The 18,412-nt window shown below is 45.3% G+C and overlaps 1 protein-coding gene across 9 annotated transcripts in view; it reads left to right on the forward strand.

The window, feature by feature from the left end:
* The first annotated feature begins 10 nt into the window (after positions 1–10).
* The window catches only part of LOC111249113 (uncharacterized), a 197,410-nt gene continuing 179,008 nt past the window's right edge, over positions 11–18,412 (forward strand). Inside the window, exons 1-3 of one of the 9 annotated variants that reach the window (XR_015326028.1) lie at positions 11–3,722; positions 3,939–4,037; positions 4,421–5,372. The gene's annotated coding sequence lies outside the window, so the exon portion shown is untranslated. Of the gene's footprint in view, positions 5,373–18,412 lie in introns of those variants that run through there. The other 8 variants (XR_015326024.1, XR_015326026.1, XR_015326022.1 and 5 more) reach the window with 8 other exon arrangements.

The raw sequence follows: 18,412 nt of genomic DNA on the forward strand, positions 1-18,412 counted from the left end.
TATAGCTTAAGATGTCCAGAAACAATATGCTCTCTGGTTTGCGATGCAACAGTCGACTGCGCTGCTTTCATGGATGTTCCAATGTACGAGTTACTCTTCCGAGCTACGACGAGCTTTCGCTCATGCGGAACATCTGTTTGGCAAGCCATCCAGATCTCTGACGACAGAGTCGTTCTACAATTACCGCAAAGTGCATTAACTCTTGCGGCGGCGCATGTGATGTTCGTTCAACCCAACGCTCGCCGTCGCCTGCTACCGAGAAGCCACCGGCCTTAGTTTCCCAGCATCTTCTGCCTGCGTCATAGGCCTTACGCGTCAACAGTTCTCTGCACTTTCCTAGCTGTCGAATACATTCGTCGATGTATTTTCCCGTTTCTAAAAACCTTCATATCCAACTTTTTCAGCGACACGATGGCTCGCTATAGCAGCTTCAGTTTGGAATACTCCGATACGCAACAAGGATGTTACCTATAACCCAGTGTAACTCATCATTCAGGACTTTGGTTCAAGCCAGGACCGTTCGGCACCCTCATTCTTTAGAGCGTTTTTTTTGACGACCTCCACCAGAAAAGCTTCACCACCGAAACGTGGGCGCTTGTGCTGTGTTCGTGGTCGATATCGATGGTTTGCTGTTTGCTAATCGCCTGATCCCCAAAGATGGTAGCCATTGTCTACTGTTACTTTCATTCCGCAAGTTCTTGCCTTCGATATCAAGTCGGGCACTGCGCTCGGCACCAGCTGACCCCTGATCTACTAGACTCACAAAATTGTTTAGAAACTCGTACGTGAACTCGAACTGAGCCGAAACCGGTTGTTTTTGAAGAAAATCATGCCCGATTCTTTGCTATCGCTCTACAGCGTCCCTAATAGTCTGCCGGTTAAGGCAGTGTCTTAGCTTCGGACACCTTTTTATGTATCTGTATCGACAGTAAACACTGCATTCCCGAAGGCAGTTTCAAATCAAGTCTTAGCGAGATCGCAGAAACGGCCGCAGGCGACTTCCGAAAGGTGCTGATGAAAGCGTCCGTTAATAAACGCTGCATTTCTCAATTTTCTCATCCAAAAGCCCGGTTATAAATAGTCGAGCATGGTCGGTTGATGAAACGATGCGTTCAAGTAAATCTTTGAGCTTCACAAGTATGCCACGGGTCCGATGCCATCGTTTGCCTTCTAACTCTCGCCGATGCTCTTGCGAGGCAGCCTTCTATCCCGCACACAAAATTTCTTGGTCACTTCGTTTACGGTTCGGTTGACTCTGCAACTCGCTACCTGCACTGCTACCTAACGACGCAATTACTACAAGCAAAACTACGACTCACGTTAGCGCCACCGGACCCTTAACCTAACGATGTTCCTAGAAATTCATCGAAGCCCCAAGAATATTTAAGAATTATATTAATTTTTGGCAGACACCAAGACAGCGTAAACTTACAATTGAAATGCAATTAGCGTACTAGTAATAGATTATACATATCAATAAGTAAAGCACGATCTACGAATAGTGATTGATAGAATGTGCGTATTTTACAATGACGGTACCTCATTGATTTACCGCATTTAGTTTATTGTAGCGTTAATATGTTTAAGCCATAAAAACACAATACCGAATCCATAAATTAGCGGAAAGTGCTACGATTGGCTGCCTGTCACGGTTGACTTACACAGTTTATTAATCTGTTAAATATCTAGTTTATTAATTAGGTACGGACGTAAACATTGTTCTCATGTTACGCGTAGGAACTGAAGCCGATACGGGAAGCATGGGGTGCAAAATATAATATAGTGTATGTAGGAACTGTAACAGTAAATTCCTTTGTTCTAGTTGAAATTTCAAATGGTTTTGCTTCGCGTCTGGGCCGATTGATTACAGGTAGAATTATAGCTTGTAGTCTTCTAAAATTGGTGTTCACCCCACGGATCTTCCGTTACTGATCCGCTGTCACGCATTTCTTTCGCAGACATCTGAAGTCACCCCATAGTTTGTCTTTACTACCTGTTACCTGCTACTTTACTGCGCAAATTTATTTACTCTCTGCCATATCGTTTGGCGACACAGAATCTTGTGAGAGCAAACGATGCCTTCTAGAGCATCTCTCAGGAATCGAAAAATTATTGGTTACCTTTGGGTCAAAAAGGTCTGTCCTAACGAATAGTTTTGACTGGCTCTAAACACATCTCTCGAATGAAACCATTTACTGTGCTGTAGGTGCAGCTAGGCCTCCTCTCTTAGCACGTAAGGCCTGCTTGTTAGAAATACGGAGGTTGCGCGTTTCTCGACCTAGTGTGCTAGTAACCGTGCCTAAGATAAAATGAACATGTGTGGTAGCAGAGCGTTTTTAGCGTGATCTCGTTGCGGAACTGTATTACTCTGGAGCTTCGTGCAGGGCACCTCAGCTGTTTCGTATCGAAGAATAGGAGGTCAATTCGACTTGATCACACCTCAAAGTTACAACTTCAGAAAAGACGTTAATATAACTAGAACGTAGATCCAACAGGTCCAAGATTGACCCAGCGCCCGAGTGTAAAAAGGCCCTTTCTGCCTCTAGGCCGTAAGAAAAAATTGTGAGAGGGTGTTTTTTCGTACGCACGCAATCGGGGTCAAGCCGTACTTTGTTTCTTAAGGAGGTCACTATCGACGTGATTTCACCGGGTAAGTTACGCAAACGGCGGACTTACGATCGACTGCTGTGTTTATTTTATAGGCCTTGACACCAAACTCACACCGTGTGAGAATCTTGACAATGTAGCCTTTAAATTACACAGTCGAGTAGCGCTGCTGTTTGTACATGACTTGCAACATGGAACTTTGTACGTTAGTAACTTCGTTGTTAATTTCGTTAAGCTAAATTCAATTTATTGTGGCAGCTCAGGCGTACTTTCGTTAACATCTGTCCAACTAATTCAAGCGAATAAAGCATATAAATCTGATCAGCTTTTATTCTTTGCTAAACTAACTCGTAAGCTAACAATACAAATTCAGCAACAGCCGTATAGTTACGCTTTTTCTACGTATACTTCGATATGGTCCAAATGTTTTGGCGACGTTGTTAGGCCAGACTCAAATATTTGGATATAAGATCGAACACACTATAAGGTAACAGTTCAGTGCAGCCTGCACGCTCACTGTCGAGCTTACGGTAGTAAGTACCGTAAAAGTACGTTGACAAAAGGGCAAGCACCCAAATTCCGATTGTGAAGAGAGCACGAATTTCACGATACGAACTTAATACAAATTCAAGTTTTTAAAAGACGGCTCAGTCAAATGATAACGCTAAGTGTACGACTATTTTCGACATCTTTCCAATAAACGTGATTGCCGTTCTTCGTAGCTTCATTCATTCATTCATTTGGGCGTAGTGAAATCAATGATATTAATACGTGTTCCTTGTTTGTGCTACGCAGTACAAATCTGGTACAGCTGACGTATGGAACTAAGCCTGCTAACCGTATGAATCGAACCTGTCGGCGTACGTATTCCTATTGCACGAAATATAACTACTGATGTGATGATCGTCAAGCCGGCTTGTGTCCCCTGACCTCTAAAACCACACCTCTTCGTTGCTCGACAATATCAGATGAGGGCAGTGCCGACGGCGACGTCAATATTTCGAGGAACAAAGGACCTCAACGCAGTACCGACACACGGCCGATTGAGTCTGCAGCCATTGTCATTCAAATAATTCTAACATTGCCGGACGGATTTATTCTAAACTCCTAGCAAGGTAGTCAAGCCATTCCGCTTTTCTACGATTACAATTGCGGCCATAAGGATCACGAGCATTACTAACTTTATAACAGTAAGGAACGGACGTAAAGTTCTATCCCGTCACAGAGTGCTTGTGTCGATCTCGATCATTGCAGATGGGCTTTCTCGTCTTAAGTTCATCTTCGGTTGCTTTAATCATGGTCATCAATTTTCCTGTCTGCTTCCGTTTTAGACGACCCAATACATAGCTTCGCAGTCTAGCAGTATGCGCAACTCGACCGAGTAATTGCACGTACAGCTGGGGATTCTCGACGGCAACGACAAGCATCGGGTAAGACCGGGTCTACTACCGCCCTACAAACCGTCATCTGTGGCAACGATAGTGGCCGCAATAGCCGCTAGGGTATAGATCAGTTTAGCTTGGAACCTTTTATAGTTTTCTTTCGGACGAGAATTGTAAAGCACTCTCGCCTTAATAGTAAAACAACAGAGCCTATGCATCCGGCGGCTATTGGCACGATTGGCACATCCATTGGGTCGCGCGTGTGACGGGAATAGAATTTAGGTATGGAACATGAAACTATGATGAATCGAGTGGACGATAGGTCGTAGATCGGCGATAACAGTAGCTGCTAGCGGACAAGTGTCGTTGCTGATATCGCAGTAACGCTATCTATATGAACGTATGTCTCGTCTGTGGGTGTGTGTGTTCAGAATTCTGGGCCTGATTTGAACAATCTCGATGATTCTCAATGGAACGAAACATTACCATCGAGATCAATTTCGCCATGTCATCCTCTTCTCCTTCAAACGACACGAGAAGCGAGTCGATAAGCGGGTTAAGGAGTGTGCGGATGCCAGACAGCCCGGCAGAAATGCCAACAGCGGTAAGCGTCGCTTTAGGCGTTTGCTTAGTGCCGCAATTCGTTGGTATTCGGTTCGAAGGCAAGCAGAGAAACCGATAGACGCGCCGATATACGAGACAGGAAGATCAGAGCATACGACCCCGAGAGCAATGCAGACAAGGTGCGGCTAAAAAAAAAGATGGTAGTGGTATCAGGATGACTGTGTTTGCGTACGCATTGGGGACGATCATAGTGGTACTCGTAACAGAAGAAGCAGTAGAATGCGCTCAAAAAACAAAAGAGTCACCATTTGCCGTTTCCCGTTTGTCGGTAACTCTAAAGGAGGAACTTCAGATTTATCTTATGAGAACTATCCGATAGATGATTGATTTGCTGAACAGCCTGGGATATACGCATTTGCACGGGTTAGGTTTTTTAAAGAAATCGCTTTCAAGGGTAGCGAGCGGACCAAGGAACGATATATACGTATACATAGATATAAAATAAAATAAATTAATAGCCATCATTCTAATCAATCTGAAGGTAAAAACCATAAATAAATAGTATACATTTATTATTACCGTTATTATACATTATATGTGCTAAGATCTTATCACGGTTTGAACGTCGTTGCGTCGTATGCATGCATATGATACAACAATATTTAAACGGTGATAAGGTGGCAGCACATGAATGATCTAAAATTTTAAGATTTTCGTTACTTTAAATTTTATAGAGTTTAACGTTTAGTATAATGGTCGTTAGTGTTTCTACCCATCAAGTCTTGAAACGCAGTAAACGCTTTATGAAAAATAAAGTATGTATATATAGTCTAGTTTAGTTTTTTTTTTCGAATCAATAGAAGACTATTTTTTCAACGGATTACTTCAATCTCTGAGGCAGTAGTTGAAAAGAGGTGTAGATATTTCAAATACAGACTCGGCCGAAGCTGAGTTTTACGTCCGGTATCGCCGTTAGGCAATCAATTAAACGACTGACGAAAAAAAAGTATGTCGTACGCTTGGTTTCGAACCTAGACTATAACTTGTTCCTAAGATTAGCAGGCAAACTCGTTACCCGTTAAGTTTTTGTCAATAGCTTAGTGACTAGTATACTTGACTGCTAATTTTAGCGATACGCTGTAGATCGAAACATAGAGGCACTATTGGTTTAGCGTACGTCTTACCTAAACTCGTCCCAATAACCGCACATGAGGGTCATTGGGACGAGTCCATTACAGAAGGAACTCGACGTGAGAAAGTATCTCTGTTTACGATCCTGTCTTAAATAGACGGCTAAAATCAGGTCTTTTCCTATAGCATAGCGAGTTGATACCAATGGCCTATCTATACGAATACCATTTAAGTATCAAAAATGATCGCTCTGTCCTGCCTAAATAAATCGAAGAAATTATTTATTACTAGCTCACTATTGCCATCACAAATATGATTCCAACACGCATCCAAGCGCACCATTTGCGCCAGCTGACTTTGGACCGCTGTGGCTTTTGGAAATACCCTACAAATTACTAACTAAATTTAATAAGTAAGGGTTAGCGTTCCGTCTGTGCAGTACTTGTCGACATGGAAAAGCCTTCAACCGTGTCGATAAAAAATAAGCTAAGCGGGATACTTTAGGCTGTGAGGTAGCTTAGAGAGACTCATTTACTATATTCGGAAAGGAGACTTCATTAGGGCCATTCATAATGTAGAGAAATGGGTCACTTTTTCAGTTCGATGGTCGCGTTGATACAGCAACTGGCTCGCTAAAGTGCATGCATCTCCAAAACAGAAAGTGTCGCAAGGGGCACTGTTTATCCTTCTCAAACAACAGAGAACGCACAGAATTTTTCTAACAGGCTGCTCTTAGATTTACAGAATATGCTCTCAGAGGCGAGCCCTGAATTAGTTTGGGAGATTTATTGGCGTCAATCTTAAATGCGATAAGGAAACTATATAAAATGAAGGTTATCCGAGAGCTGGGTATCGTATACGAGCAATACCACCCCGCTCCAATTTAACTTGACTCAAATCATTCCCGCCTGAAGTACAAGTTTGTGAGAATAAAGTCAGAGGTACCATCGAGTGCCGTGAAAACATTAACAACTCACATGCTGAACAAATCTATATTTTGCAAACAACTAAAGGGGATTAGGAGTTTAAAGTGAAGCTTGGGACCAGTAGCTGAAATTAACAAATGAAAGAACCTTATGCTAGCAAACAATAACGGAACTGAAACAGGAACCATGTCCCATATGACCCAGCGTGCCGTCCAGCGCTTTCAGTATAGGCGCACCAACTTTTACAGCTCAGCCACCGTAATTAGGAACATAAATCTAAGATATCGTATTCGTGTTGTATCAATATGATAACCCAAACGGTAAGTGCAAATGTATCTATATTGATAGTTTCAAGCCTTAGTACCAATAGGATCCTTTCTACTTCACGAAATGTATTTAACGGTTAGCTTTCTTCTAATCAATACCTTTATCTGAGAACGATTTACGAGAAAACGTAGTGCAAGTGGCTATAATAGTCGTGACGACATCTATATATCATAAGTACTTCTGCTACTCTGAAGCGGCATCAGAGTCGAGCGAGCTTTCGATGTAAAACTCATAGAAGATAAAACTTACGGGGGTACCAACACGCATAGTTGAGCGTCAAACCGAAAACCCAAAAAAATGCGCAAATCGGAAATTTATTCTATTGTGAAAAAGGTAACGCGCAGATCATTCTCGTTTCATTAGTGCAATAGTTTCCTTGGCAGTTGGCTGCGCCCATGTACCTTCGGCAGATGGTCCAAGGAAAAGGGACGAACCAACAAAGCGTACAATTATAGCTTCCCGTATGCCGCATTTGGACTAAAAACTATTTTTTTGCACTGAGGTATCACGTATGTTGGCAAATTCGTGCAAATCATTATTATTCGCTCGCCTAAATAGTGTAAATCTACATTACATTCTGTAAATATAGGCATATTCGTGCGGAAAATTACAAAATCTACATGAAATAATGTTTACAAGAAAATACGGTTACGACCGTTTCTACTTCCGATATATACAACTTCGAGGTCGAGCTTTGCCACTTTTATACTATTTTTATATCCCAGCAAATCCTGCAGCCTAACACATTAAATTGTGAACGTTGAACGTGTATGTATAATAGCGTCAACAAATGTCTACTATACGCAGATATTGTGGCGCATAGCTAGAAATCCGTAATTACTTTCGGTCGACAAACTGCTTCCGACTCCAATCACTTTCAGATGTTCTGCTGTCAGCTAATGAGCCGGTGCCTCGTTTCACTTGTTCCCTTCCTTTTGAGAGCAAGTTCTGCTGTAGTTTACCGCTGGCTTTTGACTTTGTGGTAAAATTCAAATTGAAGTTACAATCTCTGTTTCTCTTTCGCCATATACAAATATATCTAAACCCCTTTCCTATCATGACTGTTACATCCGCTGCCAGTGCAATCTACACATGCATCCTCTAGCCAGCCAACCCGCCTGCTAGCGGTTCGGGCCGCCCTCCCATAATACTTCAGTACATGTTGTCTTGGGCTGCGAAACAGCCCGGGACGGCGACATTTATAGTCGGTAGCCAGCTAAGTGAACGCACTACCGCCCGGCTGGACTTTGCTATCCCGCTTCGTCTCATCAGCGGACAGACCGTCGCCGAAGTCGACGTTCGTTTGCTGGTCTGTCGCTAGTTCGCTCACGATGTATGTATGCATAAATGCATGCAGAAATGTATGAGCAGCAGTGACACTGGTGTTGGTGGGTAACAATGATGGCAGTAGGGCGTCAATTACCTTTTTCGCTTCGTATGCCCTGCAACAGCCGCCGTCGACTTTCCTCTGCTGTACCGTCGCAGTTGCAGGCCGATTTTACTTTCTGTTGTTACACCAGAACAAACACGAACGACTGCTACTGTTGCAACGATAGTAGCGACATAAGCTACAGCAGTAAGAGTCGCTCTACGACGCTGCTGTATGTATAGCTCCTAGACATACGTATAGAGGACGCGTGGTCAAGGCTTGAGGTCCATACGAGAGAAAGCAATGACTTATCTGGTATCCTTTCTGGACTCCTCGCTGAGGTGGTAGCGGCCTTTTGATTTAGCCCCATGAGCTTTTCGTGTCTGCCGGAAGAGGCTCAGTCGCTTATAGTTTTAGCTGGGCGATCTTTCCTGCCTGTACTGTGTTCTACCACTTCATTGGGTAGGTTTTCGGTCCGCTGCCACAGCGTGGCCATCCATCGCGCGAGCGGAGACGATGGCTCGTGCGTATTCTCACAGTGATGGTGATAATGCTATGCTAGTCGACCCTGCCCTTGCCTGCCTCTCGCTTACCTCAAACACAACTTTGTCCATCATGTCGTTTGTCAAGCGGCGGCCGGTATTCGCGTCGTTTTTGGGACCGCGTTCCTATCACCGCCGTTGCTGACCGACACTGGGCTTAGAAGTTGCCTCAGGCTCCCTCGGGCGAGACGTCTTTTAGAGATTGTCAGCCGCTCCCATCGCTTTTCTGCTGTCGCTTCTGTTTCTAGTCACCGTCATGTATCGTCGAATCAGAGACTCAAACACTTAGGGCAGTTAGCTGCTGCCACTCCCTATGGACACTGCCAGTACCATTATGAAGGCTATAACGGTTGAGCCAGCAGCTGCTGTCAGCAATAGAAGCAGCAACAATGGCAGACATGCCGTGAACCTGTTCCAGTCCTTTCTACCCGTGAATCGCCACCGTACTAGCAGTCGCTATCCGTCCATGTGTCTCTCCATTTTCCCTCCAGAATTAGCTATGACCACCACAAGCCTCTAGCTAAAGGACGGCCAGTCGCAGCAGCAGCACATAGACAACACAGTCTTTTTTCACTGTACACAAAAGCAAGAAGAAAGAGTAATTAAGCAAAAAAGTTTAAAATGATCCTTTTTATTTGCTACCGGCCGATGACGGAAGTATCTCTCTCCTTCTCTTTCCAACCTCATCGTCCTGCTTCCCCTCTTTCAATCTTTTTCTCTTATCCTTCCTCAGCTATGGACTTGCCTATCTCCTTAGCGAGAGCCAGCCAGACTATCTAGCCGACCATCAACCCTGGCCTTGTGCTATCCTCAGCCACCGTCCCTTACACCCCGCTCCCCCCGGGTTACCCCTATAGTCTTGACTGGGTGTATTGTTGCAGTCTTCGTCTTTCGCCATGATTTTTTTTTGCTGTCTCTCCATCCGTGTCGCTGCATACTAAACTGGCAGGCATTGCTTCGTATCAACTATCCGAGTCGCGATATCCTATAGCAGCTCGGCTTTTCCGACAAGCAGACGAGACAAGGGGAATAGGCAAGAGCGTGGGATACGGCGAAGGGAATCGTTCGTGCTGTGCGGTGGAGGCGGTATGAGATAGAACAGTTTGCCATGGATACACGCAATTCCATTTTCCGTAAACGTTTTTCTCGACAGTGCCAGTCGCAGCATACAAGCGGAACAGCACACAGAATGAATAGCGAAAACCGAAAAATAGATCGCCGTAAGCGGCAACTTCTTCGTGATTAAGCACCGGATGGGATGAGCGTGCAAGTTCGGTCGTCCCCGTAATGGCAGTCATTATTGCCGCAGAACTCAACAGTGCGGCACAGTTTGTAATTGAGCGCGACGTGATAGCGAACTGTGAAGGGAATGCTAGCGCTGAAAAGCTGATAACGGTAATTTTACTTGTATAGATATCTACCTTTAACAAACAAGTCGCCAGAGAAACTAGCAAAGGTAAAAGGTATTTCTAGGCTATCTGTGAGTAGGGAGTTTGCTCTCCTTAATGCCTTAAATCCTGAGTGGGCCTACACTAATCATACAATTTGCAGGAAAGGTTAAAAGTAAACTTTTCAAGACAGCGTTACGATATGCTCGCCATACCTCCCGATCGATAGATCGCAAATAAACGTGTGACCAAACAGATCTTGTAAGTGGCTCGTTAATTGATTTGAGAAAATAAAAGAAAAAATAGAAATTAAAAAAAAAAAAGCTGAACCAATACGAATATTAGTAAGGGAATTTTTTTCAACTTCATCAGTAAATTCCAGTAGTATTAGTTTAGACAGTTAAATGTGTTGTGGTTAAAAAGAAATATTTACTCGCTGTAGTGGGGGGATGCTTTGACTCAGATAAGCCGTGGATCCAGGGTCTGTTGGGCTCGGATCCAGGGCAAGTGGGTACAGGATCGATTGCGGTTATTAATTTGCGTGCGTTATTTCTTTGAAAGTCGTTGAGAATTTTATTGCGTGACATTGACTTTTAGAAGGAAGGTTATACTGGAATAACCTTTGTCGCTTTGAGGTTTGTAAATGGAGCCTGTCACACACACAGAGTGGATAAAATAGCCCACTACTAATGTTAAAAAATTAGACGCAGCTGTATCGAATCTGTCGGTGATTTACATACCTTCGTAGCGTATAAAACAAAAACGTTTCAACAAAACAAAATGAAGAACATTGATCGTGAAGTATATATATGTATATCTATACAGGTATATATCGACAACGGTTACGAAAATACAAGCTACAACACTCTTGACTTTATAGGGTAGCAGTTCATGTTTATCAAGTTGCAATTTTAGCTTTCCCGGCTACATCGACCACTACAGATCGTTACCAGTGTTGCGCTGGGTTTTATTTCTGCCGCCTGGTTTTCCAACGACAGATCTATTCTTCATCTGTAGTCGTGTCGAACGAATCGTTTTGTCTGATTTGTAGTTTGCTTTGTATTCCCGCTCGCTATTGGTGGATGACGCACGTCGCACCCGTCTCTTTTGCTTCGGCTGCCTCAATGGATGCTGATGCTCATATTCCCTGTTGTCATGGGGCTGCTTTGAAAACGAGTCTTGTACGCCGGCGTTGAGAACGGCGACTAGGTAAAGTAGGGCTGGTGTAACGGAGCACCGCTGGGGGGACGGGCAATAAACGGGACATGGGGTGCGCATGGGCAACACAACGAAATGTGATTTATTCGTTGACTCCCATACGAGCGATGACCCTTCGTTTTACTCTGCACTGGTAGTAGCAGCAGTAGCGGCGGAATTTTGCCTCGCCTCGTACTAAAATGAGATCGTCGATAAAATCAATAATTTGTAATTTTTGTGAAAGCTTTCCCTGTTACTGATCCGCTGCCCGGTAGTATCCAACTCAAACCCCTTTGGTCTCTTTTGCTATCTGCCTACTCTCTCTCTGCTGGCAAGCCCAGCCTCCAACGCTAACCAATAGGAGCCGGTTGCGCTCGCTGGCGTTACGCAAAACCCGAAACCCTTCGCGTTTTTTTCCCTTTCTTTTACTCTTGTCCCTGCTCCTATTCGCCGGTTGCTTAGGGCCTTATACAGACGGAATTGGGCAAGCTTGTCAATGCATCCTCTCCACTAGGTACTAGGTCATCTCAGTTCCATTCCGGCTAGCCTTCCTGGTCCTGGCCTGACAAATAGTGAAGACATGCTATAAAATGAGATAACCGTACACCGGGATTGTTATAGTGACTCTAATCATTACCCGTGTTCCTCTTGGTTTTCAGCTTGTCTTCATGACAACATCGTAGTCCCGCATCCGTCGAATTGTTCCATGAACGTTCAAAGTTCTTTCGAAGAGTCCGTACCAAGTCGCTGGCTTGCTCACTCGGCTGCTGCGCCAGGTAAAAGAAACCCGAGATAGCCGAAAACCAAAAGGTGATACCATTTGACATTCGTGGACGGCGCACATTCCGAAGTTGAGAACAGAGACTGTATACGCGTAGGTTCACCTAAGCGACAGTCTGCTAATTTCAAACGGTGGTCTTCAGCAGTTTCTGCTGCTACCGCAGCGAACAATCGTTGGCTGATGAAGGGCACAAAGAGCAAAAAAAAAAAAGGAAAATTCATTTGTTCTATCGTGTTCGTTGTTATTTTGTCGGCCATTACCAACTGGCCTGAAATCGAAAGGGTCGAGGCATTTGCCTCGTCCTCAGGAATCGTCGCAGTTCCAAGCAATAAATGTTTTTTTTATTCCCATTTTATTCCCGATTTGCTGTTCGTAAACGGAACTACAGACGAGCGTATCGAAAGCCCATTGTTGAAGTTCAGGGCTCCGCTGCTGTACACTCACACGCAAAACACCATAACTTCTCCTGCGACCCTGAACAACGAATAAAATGTTAATTTCACGTGTGGCACACATCGCATAAGAGTAGCGACAGGTCGGTGTTACAGAATCGTCGCGCTTGGTCCGATGGGAAGCAGGGAAACGGTGAAAAGATCTAGAGGGCTAGACACTGTGCAGTAGTTAAGTTGTGTTGTCAACGCCAGAATCCACTTGCGGCTGTCTGCATATGACATTGTTTAACCTCCTGTTTCGCGTTCGCCCTTCTCCATGCTGGTTCCGTCCTCACATCCATATACTGTCCCGAAAGCCCTCATCCAAAAAGATCTTAAACAAGTGGGCTCAACTCGGGTCCGAGTACAGGTTCCTCTGACTGAAGCTAGATACTACTCGCCATCTAGTGGTCTGCTCACACACTCACTTTGTCTTGCTGTTCCACAAGGCCGATGCGTTGCTGTTAAGGGCATTACATATGTTTAGTGACGCAATCAAGGACCCATCCAGATTCAACCTGTCGACCCAATCTCATCTAGAGCACTAGGGCCAGTTAAGCATGCAATAAATCTTCAAATTTTTCATTCGCTGGGCTTTCAGAAAATGTGCATAGAAGTAATACGTATACTTAAATATATTCTGACGTACATCACACATATATGTATAAAACGATACGTTTATAGATATAAATGAGCATCATGCATGTGCTCAAAAGAAACCGAGCTTTTTTGCATGTAATACACATAATTCTGGCATTGCAAGTCACCTTGTTGTTGATACTGGTGTCGTTGTCGATTTGGTTGTAGCAAGGACATTGGCTTAGACCTGGCGACTAGGGCAATTTCCAATAGTGTTATAAGCACTCCTCGCCGTAAGTAGCAGCAGCTCCACCGCTGCAACCTATGTCCTAGCCGCCAACATCGACACCGGTGGCAAACACTAGCAAGAATACTTCATAGACGTATGGCTTCGGCAGCAATACTAGCCACTTCAGCATCACTATCACTAGTATAATACTAACACGCACGTGGTTGTTAGAGGGTGAGCGGCAGTCTCGGTCGCGAAGGCAACGGCCTTCCCGTCAGCATATCCGCCGCGGCATGGCCAACAGAGTAGCTTCTCTGTCGTGCCTGACAAAACAGGCAAAACACGTCAAGGCATGCAGGCAGCAGGCCGGTCATGCTGCTACGGCTGCTTAGGCTGTCAGAACGCTGCTATAGACCGGGCGTTCGGCTTTCTACTTTCCAGAGCAGTAAATGAAGACACATTATGCAGAAGAAAGAAAAGCGAGGCAGAGCAAGCAAACTGGCGGTGTTGATGGCTGTAAACGTCTTGATGGTAGTAAGAGCAGCAGTTGCACGAGGAGCAGCGGGAAGAGACGAGCTCACTGAGCAGCTCCTTGTTGGCAGCGTAAATCGGCAGACTTGTCGACGTCGTGTGGCTAGCAGCGGGTGCGCCAACCGCTGCTGCTTCTGTTGCTAGCAGCGCTTCCCACTGTTGTACTAAAACCGGCAGCGTTTGCGACGAACGAGGGGGTCTCAGCGACCGAAGGAGCGCCCGGCAACGATGTAAGATGAATGAAGTCCCTGAAAAGGAGCAGGAATCCTGGCTCTCAAAAGGATGGAACCAAGAACGTTTGTGAGATATATATATATATATATATATATACGTGTCCGTATGTGCATCAGTGTATGGATGGAGACCCGGCGGGGTCAACAAAGCTGTATGTTCTTGAGGTATTAGGGGGTCGGGGAGTGCAGAAGAGGAGGAGGAGGAGGAGTGGGAATGAGGGTATGGATTCACAGCATAGTGTTGAGCCGCGTGTTGCGTCGTATGCCGCTTGACTGTCGTTTGCTCACACATCACTCTTGCCTGTTCGTTCCTCTATTTTGCTCTGCATCAGCAGTACCCCAGTACTGGGAACGGATTGAGTCCTTAGCGCTTCCTCTCTTTTGCGCCGCCGACATCTCGTGTTCACTCCTGGCTTCTCCTTTCCTTGTTCTCACGGTTTCTATCGTCTTACCCTCTTTTATTTTTCGCTCGCTACCCTCTTGTTATGTATATCCCACCCGCGATTTCTTCTGCATTCTGCGTTTACTACCAACACGTAGTGGCGGTGGCTGAGATGATATTTTGCGTTGTGTGCAGGCATTCGTTGCCCGGCGATGAGTGTCTGCATACAACAAAGCAACTGCTGTTGTGGAGCGGTGAACGGCGGACGATGAACGAACGAAACCCTCGGCTTCGTGCCCTGTGCCGCCGCAGCTACCGAGCAACGCGAAGCTATTTGCATAAAAGATAGATTTGTTCACCACAAACGCAGCAGCAGCACAAGCAGCGTCTAGCGACGGAAGGCGAGGTTGAGGAGGCGGACAAGAAGCCCATGACTGGCCCTAAATGACGCGACGGGGAGTTGAGGCTAGGAAACGGGGATCAAGGCCAAGGAAACTTGCGTGCAGGACTGTGAACATCATAGAACCGGTGCTAACTGCTTCTACTCGAGAAGCAGGAAGACTGCTGCTGAAGCGCTGCTAAGATGTAATGAAGAGCGCGGCTCTTACATCTCGACTACTCCTTTACGTCCGCCCTTGCCGGTGTCGTCGCCGTCATCGCCGCCATCGTTGAAAAGGGAACCAGTAGGAGTAGCATGCTTTGTAAAGTAACTATGAGAGAAAAAAATAAAGGTTGAGAAGTTAGCCACGCACGAATAGGCCAACACAGCGAGTCAGTGAGGCATAGGGAGGAAAAGAAATTCAAAGACTGAAAGAGGGAGAAAGGGCGAGAGGGGATAGTCGGGGGGTGGGAGGTAGTGGAGGAGTCAGTAAGTGACTGAGAAGAAGAGAGATATGGACTGAACGGGCGAAAGAAGAAGGGGAAAAACGTGAGATAGAAATGGAAGCAGCAGTGAATAGAAAAGGAGGATAAAACCTTCTCGACGATGGCCAAAGAAAGGCTTCGCTCAGATGAGGTGAGGAGGTGACAGATGTTGCCATGATCGACCTACTTATTCCCGTAAAACCCCTACTTACGCCCTATTCACTTGGGCGGCAACTGCCGCCGTCGTTGCCACCCGTAGTACTACTGCCACTGGCCTTGTGTAGTCTCGGTTTCACATTGCTGCTACTGTCCCTTACATGCATATACAGTGAACGAAGGAGCGACTATTTCTACTGGGTCTTTGAGGCTATCTCACCAATGGGGTGGGGTAGAAGTGGAGATGGGGCAAGAGTATGGGCTTTATGCTCAAGGGCAACACTAGCCATGTAGTATGGATCGTTCTGTAGCACCTCTTTTTCTTCTGCTCGGCTTCACGAAAGCCTGGGTTGCTGAAACGCGTCAGCGGCAGCCGCAACAGCATGACAACACGGGCAGTGGCATGCAAACGAGAAGAGTAAGCTAAAAAGGAATAGAAAACGGGTAAAGTCGAACAGCAGCAGCACAAGCGATCAGGGGGGTAAGCTGAAGCGACAGAATATGGGAAAACGGCGTAGCACGGCGACAGCGGCGAGGTAGCAGCAGCCTGCGTGGCGCGCCTCGGGCGACCTCCGCTAGCCGCGTGGAGATTGAAGCCCCTACTTCCAATATCCACACCCCACGTACCCAAGCTTTCCCTTGCCATCAGCGAATCTCGTACGTGCACAAGCCTTTCGCACGCTTCCCATCTCTAAGCTCCTACTGCACATATGTCTGCACGACAACCCCCATGCACAACCGGGCAGGGATTACCGGACGCAAGGGGAACGTTGTAGCAGGCTGTGGCAGCCAAGGTGGCTGAACAAGGGAACAAGTGAAGCAGTGAATCCAGCAGTTAGCTAGCGACATGGGCTCGACGTTTCTAGAATAGGTTAATTTAAAACCGATTACGGATCGGTTTCAAGGGAATGTCTGGTTGAAAGGACTGTAGCTGGTTTGCTTGCATGCTATAGGTTGACTGCTGCTGCTAGTGCCGCTATTGCAGCAGCAAAAGCATCAACAATGGATTCGATGAAACTTTGCCTGCAGGCACGGAGCGCGGGGCATCACGAGCAAATTTGCCCTCCATGACAGTCAAAGCAAAGTTAGCAGCAACTGTAGGGAGCACTGAATACAGTGCTGCTCTTCGATGCTGGTTTACCTCAGCCTTTTGCGGAACTTCTAAGGTTGGATCTCATGCCATCACCGCTTCTTCATTCTTGCCGTATTTCACAGGCCATCCGTTAAGCGATTCCCAACGAACTGGCAACATTTTGACGACCTGTTTCTATAAGGCAAATGGAAAAAAAAATGGATAAAGCTCCCCATCATAATGCTTGTGTTGAACCCCATTTAAGGCACAAAAAAAAACACAGAAAGATGACAAAAAGCCATATATACATACATGTGTCGTCCACAGTAACGCTACTGTATACAAAAGAATGTCGTCGATGGAACATCAATCGCGTTGCACCGAGTTGTACATCGCTTACTATTGCGGGACGCTTTCTTAAGCGAAGGGGGTGGCGTTCGACGGCGGCTGCCGCAGTTCCGGTGAATTTGTTGTGTCCAATCGATATATAATAGAAAATGGCACACTGGCGAAATATTAGAGTGTTCCTCTCTACGTGCAGTCCGTAAGTCTACGCAGACATGACTGGTGGGTGAATCGCCGTGCTGTGCGAGTCCCTCCAGGGCATCGTTCCTCCTACTGCTGCTACTACGCCACTGAGGCTTGGCGTTTCAATTGACGGTTATGTGGTTGAAACAAGTTTAATTTAGTTGCACCTCTCATGAAAACTGCCTTAGCCGTCCAGCGTTGGGGGAATGAGCATTATCGTAGCTAACGCCCTCAAGGCTGGGCAAGAAGAGCCAGTTAGAAGTTACCGCCCCTCCTTAGTTAGCATTCAGGCTACACGGAGTTGACGATAATGTCAAAAAGTTGACTCAAGAAATTTAGCGCATCTGTGTGGTTTTCTGCTGTAGCGAGACTATAAGCGACATTTTTTAACATTTATATTTTTATTCTACTTGTATTTGACGAAAATGTGGAGGTAACACATATTATGTTTTGTTGGACTGAACTATATGATGATATGTCACAAATCGTCTCCTGTAGAAACGTACACTAGGTATAAATGAGTTTTTTTTTCGTATACTCTAATTACATTACTTTGCATCTTTTCCCTGAAAGGAAATGCTTATATCGTATCTACTAACGGGACAAACTGCCTCATGATCCCTCATCTAGAACGGAAACGTACTACACACAGTATATTGCAGCTGCGCATTGTGTTAACTTTTGCACAGTTGTGTATTTCGCTTGGACATAAACGTTTGTAAATGTTTACAAATTGTTTATCGCTATTTCTGTCATATACACACTATCACTCTCTAATGATAATTTTCAATTCTCTTTTGTGAGGGCAATCTGGGCCTAACAAAATTTTGTCCTCTAGATGGGAAAAAGATCATCGATACGATACATCCCTTATGATTCCTAAGCTAAATGGAACGGGCAGGTTATTGCAAACTAACGATGCACTGGACCTCGATAAAGTAGCGTTCAATTCCATCATCCTGTTGATTCTATTATGCATCTATATAGGCTTCCTTCCTCTCATTGAAGTTTCATAATGGTAACTGTAAAGTTTCAACTTAAGTAGTTCATGTATATGGGTGGCTCTGTCTGTTACTCAAAATCAGCTATAGACGCCTATAATGACTGTGAGCCAGCTGAGAAACACTCTCGCCTCGTAGTCAGTTGTTGCCATTCCTACATGTGCCTGTAGAGTCATCATTCGTAAATTTCAT

Source organism: Varroa destructor, unplaced genomic scaffold (genome assembly GCF_002443255.2).
Source record: "Varroa destructor unplaced genomic scaffold, Vdes_3.0 BEIS01000004.1, whole genome shotgun sequence".
In the NCBI taxonomy this organism is placed as follows: Eukaryota; Metazoa; Arthropoda; class Arachnida; order Mesostigmata; family Varroidae; genus Varroa; species Varroa destructor.